Here is a 7,450-nt window from a genome sequence, read left to right on the forward strand (position 1 = left end):
CCGCAGCGCCTGCGCCTGCCTCCCGCGTTTGCATTTCTTCCATGTGGGGGCCATTGCCACCCCCCAAGTCCAAACCCACCTGCCCTCCAAGCTGCTCCCTCTCTGCCCCTGCACACTTCCAGCACCACCCCACCCCTCGAGCAGCCTCCAGCTCCTCCCTCTGCCAGGTAAGGGCCGCTCACTTCCGAAGGGCTGGGTCTGAGTCATCGTGTCCCGGACAGTGGCCAGAGGGGGACCTGGCATGCAGACCAGGGCCCCTGAGAGGCAGGGGAGGCCACGAAGTCTTCACAGGCCCTGTTTGAATCCAGGTTCTCTGGTTCCCCCATTTCCTCATCTGTGACAAGAGCATCAGAGATGCCACTGTGCAAGGTTGTTCTCTGGACAAGACGTCACGGTCTCTGAGGGCCTCACCTTCTCTGGCCCCCCAAGTGTCCAGACAAGGATAACTAGAGCCCCCAACACATGCGATGCCTGGAGCTCCGGCTCCTCCAGCCCCTAAGGTCTGGTCTCTTGGGTGTTACTTGTTCCAAAGAACTATTCTGGGCATTTCAGAAAGTCTGGGCTGCCACATTCCTGGAAGAATGGGTGACAGTGGTCACACCCCTCACCATACCACGTGCCCCAAATGTGCCCACAGGCCCCACTCGGAGTTCCCTACAGAATAGCTGAGACACGACTAAAAGCTTGACGGCAATGGTGGTGGTGGTGGTGATGGTGCCTAAGGGTCACCGTGTCTTCATTATGTGGTGGGCACCTAAGTTCTCTCCCTGTAACTCATTCAATCCTTCAACAACCCTTCCAAGTAGACAAGCAGACCTTACTTATACCTATTTTTACAGATGTGTAAACTGAGGCTCGGAGAGGTCACACAGCTACTCTGGGGCAGAATCAGGACTCCAGCCCAGGTCTGTGCAGCTCCAGTAACTATGTTGTTAGCTTCCAACGTTGGCTGAAGGCTTGTGGGCAGCCAAGGAGGGTGCCCGGAGGCTGTGGAGAGCTGCAAGGGAGGCACCCCACCTCAGCCTCTCCCGCCCTCCACGGTCTCCCTCCCCCGGGTCAGCAGCCCCTTCCCTCATGTCCTCTCTTCCTTGACCCCAGTGCCCCGCCTCCTGGCTCAGCACCTCCCTCCAAAGATCCCCACGTCAACCTGTGTCAGAGCCCCTCAGTGCCCAGTACAGAGATACCTTTGCCCCTTGATGCTACCAGCTCAACCTCTTCCTCTGGACCAGATCCTAACCTTACCTTTGTGTAGCTAAAAGACCCAGAAAAAGCCTTTCCCAGACAGAAAGGCAGCCTTCCCCTCAAGCCTGTTTCCACCTCTGCTGCCCCGCGTGTGGTGCCAGCCTGGTACCCAGCTGGCTCTCACGAGCAGAACCCTTGCCTTCTACCCCCGGCATCGCTCCAGGGCAGTCACAGGCATTGGCTGTATTGAAATGCACTTTTCTCCTGCCTCAAGGCTGCTGACCCCTGGGAGCCAATGAGGCTGGCCACCTGCGTGTACCCACCGCCCACACAGAGGCCGCGTGCTGGGCAGGTTGGCGATGGGGACAGCCATGAGCTGCCAGCTCGGCGCCATCTCGGGCAGGTGGCCAGGCTTAGGGGTGAGTATATCATGGCTTTAATTGGCCCCCCTCGTGTGAGCTGCCGTGGCCCTGACCACAGCCTCCAGGAGTCCCTGGCCCCAGGTTGCTCTGGCCATTGAACAGATTCATTCTAAGTAGGTCAAGAAGAGCGCTGGGCAGTGCGGCTCTGTGTTCTTTCCCTTTCGGGTGCCTGGTGGTTCCTGCAAGTCCGGCCTTCCCTCACCAAAGGGACTTCGCTCTCATGATGTGTCTGAAAGATATTTCATGTTAAAATTCAACGGAGAGATGTTAACCAGCCACAGGAATGGGATGTGTCAGAACAAGCGCTGCTCAAACAGGCTGAACTTTGCCTTGCGCTGTGGAGGGTCTTGCCCACAGCTCACAGCAGCCAGCTGGCACATTTTAATGAGGCTGTGTGCAAATTCGGCCCCTCTGCCCCTCAGCCCCATGCGCGGTTTCCCTGCAGCCTGTCCTGCAGGGCATCTCTTCGGCGGGGGCTGGGCCTGGCTGGGTGCTGGCACCTAGGCTCTCAGCCTTTACTTTAGGGCTCCAATATTTGGCTGCATAAGTCATGTGCTGGGCCAGCCGCGTCCTCAGGAATGCCTGGCTCTCTGGCAAAGCCCTGTCTCTCTTTGATTTGGGGAGTTGCAGCCTATCGGTAAGATTGATTTTCAGTGAATGCAAGGACAAGCTGGGAGGAGGGTGGGGGAAGGCATGACATGGATTTTGGCAAAATCCCTTTCGTTTCACCGGAAAACACAGTGGTGGGATTTGGCCAGCAGCATGCAAACACACTGTGGAATCTGCTTCTGTGGATGAGAAGCAAGCAGCCTGAGACCAGAGTAGCCAGGGCTGGCCTTGGCTTTAACAAACCCGTAAATTCTCCCACAGCGAGAGGCGGTGTGGCCAAGTGGGTCCGTGCACGGACTCAGGAGCAGGCTGTGTGGTTTGAGTCCTCACTCTGCCCAAGCCATTTGGCCTCAGGAAAGGCGCTTAGCCTCTCTGTGCCTCAGTTTTGTCCTCTGTAAAATGGGGACGATGGTCTTTCTGATCTCATAAAGCTCCTGTGAGGACTAATGGAGCTTATGTAGACCATCTGCAAAAGAGTCCGGCAAGCAGTGAGGGCCCTTCATTAATGCTGTCATCGTCGTGGGCCTCATTATTTTTGTTTTGACCACGTGGACTGTGAGACACACGGGAGTCCCTAGGGAGTGGGGGCGATCCAGGGGCAGCTCAGGCAGGGGTAGATATTTGGGGAACAAGGACAAGTATCTATCAGATATACACCATGGAGTAAGGTTGGTGTAATTTGGCTCAAAATGTAATGCATTTGTCCATTATGGCTTGGACTTGGTGATATGGTGGGGACTTAATGATACACGGTAAGGGGGTATCTCAAGGTCAACTCCTAGGTTTCTGGCTTCAGCATTGACTGGAGATGGAGCCACCTAGGTCAAGGGGAAGGTCAAGACTTCAGAGTGGGCTATGCTGAGGTCCAGATGTCAGGAAGGCAGGGCACCGGGCTTTCGGGTGACCACTGGGAGTGGGGCGGGTCCTGCAGCAGCGCGGATGTCCTGTCTTGCGAAGTCTGGTCAAAGGGGCTTGGGGAAGGAAGCGGCTGGAGGCTGGGGGCCTGCTCTGGCCAGAGTGTCCCCATGTGGCCTGCCGGTCCGGCACAGCTAGAGGATTAGAGTGGCTCAGCTCCTCCCGACATATCTGGAGTGGCCCAAATGCTGCATTGCAAACAGCTGGTGTTAAATATTTTGGAGATTTCACATAAACGTTGTGACCTCTGAGTTAAAAACAGCAGGAAAAGTTGGCGACCTTGGGCTCAAGCTCCAGGATGACACTGGCTGGGCCTGAGTGGCCACCACCCACGCGGCCAGCCCTGCATGTCCCCGCCCCCTGGTGTCCCCCCTGGCCTAGTCTCCCCAGAGGTTTAGAGTTTGCAACCTCACTCTCCCCTTGGGGAAAGATGTCACCATCTCAGTGAACCCGCACCAGGTCATCCAGACAAACCCCACAGGGTGTTCCTGGCTCTTCTGTCTCCCAAATTCCACTCCTAACCTTTCAGCAATTCCAAGGGACTCCTGGTCCAGATCCTGCCCCCCCTCTGACCACTTCTCCACCCAGAAACAGCAGGCCCCCTGCCCCAGCCTACAGAGTCATCTCCCAGCGGGCTCGTAGCCGCAGCCTGCAGCCCTGGCACCCGGTCCCCACTCCAGCCAGAGCCACTTTTCAGGGTCCAGGTCAGGTCACATCAGCCCCCACTCAAAACCTCTCACGGGCCGCTTCTTACCACAGCACTCCTCAACAGATCTCTGGCCCTGGTGACCGCCCCCTGCTACTGGTGTGACCTCAGTACCTTCCCTGCCCCCGTACCCATGTCCCCAGCCTCACTGGCCTCCTGTCAGGCACGTGCAACCTCGGGCCTGCACTGGGAGCTGCCTCCCCACAGATAGGCTGCTCGAGGCTTGCTTTCCAGCTTAATAAACATATAGCAGAGTGGAAAGGAAGGAACCACAGTCACAGCCACCGATGACAAAGACGTGTCACAGACACACAGTGTCGAGTTGAAAGATGTGAGTGGTGGACACCATGGAATTCCACGTCGGGGGTGAGGGGGGTGGGAGTGGGAGGTGCATGTATGAGGAAAGCTAGAGAATGCAGGACAGCCATTACCTTGACGGGGTGCCCCGCGGGGGCTCCGAGCACTAGTAAGGCCCTATTTCGTAAGTACATGGTGTTTGATTATAATTTTTCAATTTGATTACAGCGTCCTCGAGGATAACTGACAGCACACATATTTAAGTGTATAATTTAATAGGTTTTTCACATATGTACACACCTGTGAAACCCTCTCCATAATCATGTTAAACATACCCATCACCCCAAAGATACTCCGTGGCATCTCTGAAATCCCTTCTTCCCTCCCCTCTCCTCCCAGACTCTATCTGCTTGCTGTCGCTATAGATTAGTTTCCATTTCTAGCATTTTATGTAAATATATGAATTTTATATCCATTGTATTCCATTGTAGAGATACACCAAAATTTGTTGATCTCCCCATCTGCTGGTTGACATCTGGGTTGTTTCCAGTTTAGGGCAATTGCAAATAAAGCTGTGATGGACATTCACACCCCACGTCCTTGTATGGCATATTCCCCCATTTATTTCGGTAAATACTTAGAAGTGGCATGGGGGTATGATGGGCACACGTGTAAGCTTTGAAGAAGCTGCCGCACCTCCCCAGGGTGATTGTGCCATTTTACATTCCCACAAGTGGCCCACATCTCATCAGCACATTGTTGCTTTGATTTTTGCCATTCTCCTCGGTGTGTGGTGGCATTTTGTTGTAGTTTTGATTTTGCATTTTCCTAATGCCCTTGATCATCTTTTCATGTGTTTATTTGCCATCCATATATCCTCTTTGGTGAAGCATCTGTTTAAACCTTTTGCCTATTATAAAATTGGATTCTCTTTTTTATTGCTGGGCTGTGTTTATAAATTTCTAGCTAGAAGTCCTTTGTCAGATATAGATTTTTCAAATATTTTTTCCGAGTGTGTGGCTTGCCTTTCTGTTTCCGTAACAGTCTTTTGGAAAGAAAAAGTTTGCTTTTAGGAAGCCCAGTATATCATTTTTTTCTTTTGCAGTTCATATTCCTGTGTCCTAATTAAGAAATCTTTGCCAAACCCAAAGTTGCTGAGGTTTTTCCCTGTTTTCTTCTAAAAGTTTTAAAGTTTTAGCTCTTATGTTTCGGTCAATGACACATTTAAAGCTAATATTTGTATGTGGTGTGAGTTAGAGTTGAGTTCTTGCCCTTCCTCCCCTCCTATCCCTCCTTCCCTCTTTCTTTCTTTTTTCTTTTATGTGGCTATCCAGTTGTTCCAGCATCATTTGTAGAAAGATTATCCTCTCCTCATTTATTTGATTTGACATCTTGGTTGAAAATCAATTAACCATATATGCATGGCTTTCTTTCTGAACTCTTGATTCTATTAAAGCAAAAAATGTAGTTCAATTTTGCCCTTTTTTTTCAAAGTTGATTTGGCTGATCAAGGTCCTTTGCATTTTTTAATAAACTTTCAGACCTGCTTGTCAATTTATACCAAAAATATCTGCTGGCTTTCAACTGGAATCACACTGACTCTATAGATTAGTTTGTTGAGAACTGACATCTGGATAATATTGAGTCTTCCAATCCATGGGTATATTATCTCTCTCCATTTCTTTATATTTTTTTAAATTCTTGTCAGAAATGTTTTGTAGCTTTCAGTTTATAGTTATTCTTTAGTTGAATTTATGCCTAGGTATCACATTGTTTCCATGTTGTTGTTAACTGGTATTGTGTTAAAACATTCAGTTTCTGGTTGTTACCAGTATATAGAAAGGTAATAGATTTTTGCAGATTGACCTTGTATCCTGCAACCTTGCTAAGCTCATTTATTAGTTCTAGTAACATTTTTGTAGATTTCTTGGGATTTTCTACAGTTATGTCATCTGCAAATTAAGGACAGTTCCTGTCTTCCTTCCTAGTCTCTATGCCTTTTATTTATTCTTTTCCTGCCTTATTTTACTGACGGGGACCAATGTTGAATAGAAGTGGTAAAAGTAGCTATCCTGGCCTCATTCCTAATCTCAACAGGAAAGCATTCAGTTTTTCATCATTGAGTATGATGTCACCTCTAGGTTTTTCACAGATGCCCTTTATCAGGTGAGGAAATTCACTGGTATTCCTAATTTGTTGAATGTTGTTTATCAGGAATTTTGTCAAATGCACTTTCTGTATCTACTGAGATGAGCATATGTTTTTCGTCTACAGTTTGTTAATTTTGATTTTTTTAGTGTTAAACCAACTTTGCATTCCTGGGATAAACTCTACTTGGTTGTAATATATTGCCTTTTTTAACATATTAGTGGCTTCAATTTTCTAAATATTTATTAAGAATTTTTACATCTATGTTCATAAGAGATATTGGTTTATAGTTTTCTTTTCTCATAATATCTTTTTCTGTTTTGAAATCAGGGAAACACTGGCTTCATAGAATGACTTGGGAAGTGTTATATTTTTCAATTTTTTGGAAGATTTTGTGTAGAATTGGTATTATTTCTCGCTTAGATGTTTGGCAGAATTACCAGGTAAGTCATCTGCGCTTGGAGTTTCCCCTGTGGGAAGGTTTAAGCCATAACTTCAATTTTAAAAATAGAGACAAGACTAATAATGTTATCTATCTGTTCTTGAGTTCACTTTGGCAGTTTGGAAGGATCTCAAGAAATTCGTTAATTTCATCTAAGTTGTCAGCTTTATTGGTAAAATATTACCCACAGTATTCTCTTATGTTTTACTCTGTAGGAGTTTGAGAGATGCTTCCTCTTTCAATCCTGACATAGGCAATTTGTGTTTTTCCCCCTTTCTTTTCTGATCAGTATGTCTAGAGGTCTATAAATTTTATTGACCTTTGCAAAGAACCAATTGCAGGTTTCATTGATTTTCTTTATCATCTTCTGCTTCTCTGATTCCTGCCGCTTATTATGTCCTTGTTCTGCTTGCGTTGGGTTTTGTCAGCTCTTTCTTTGTAGTTTCTTACTGCAGAAGCTGAGGTGTTTGATTTGAGACTTTCTTTCTTTCTAATGTAATCACTTAATGATATAAACTTTCCTCTGAATCCTGTTGTAGCTTCATCTCACAGACTTTGATGTCATTCAAAGATTTTTTCATTCAGTTCAAAATATTTTCTCCTTCCCTTTGTGATTTCTTCTTTGGCCCATGGGTTATTTAGAAGTATGTTGTTTAGTTTGAAGGTGTTTTCTAGATGTCTCTCTGTTACTGATTTCTAATTTAATTCCACAATGAGCCAAGAACATAC

This window comes from Manis javanica, chromosome 11 (assembly GCF_040802235.1).
Source record: "Manis javanica isolate MJ-LG chromosome 11, MJ_LKY, whole genome shotgun sequence".
Classification (NCBI taxonomy): domain Eukaryota; kingdom Metazoa; phylum Chordata; class Mammalia; order Pholidota; family Manidae; genus Manis; species Manis javanica.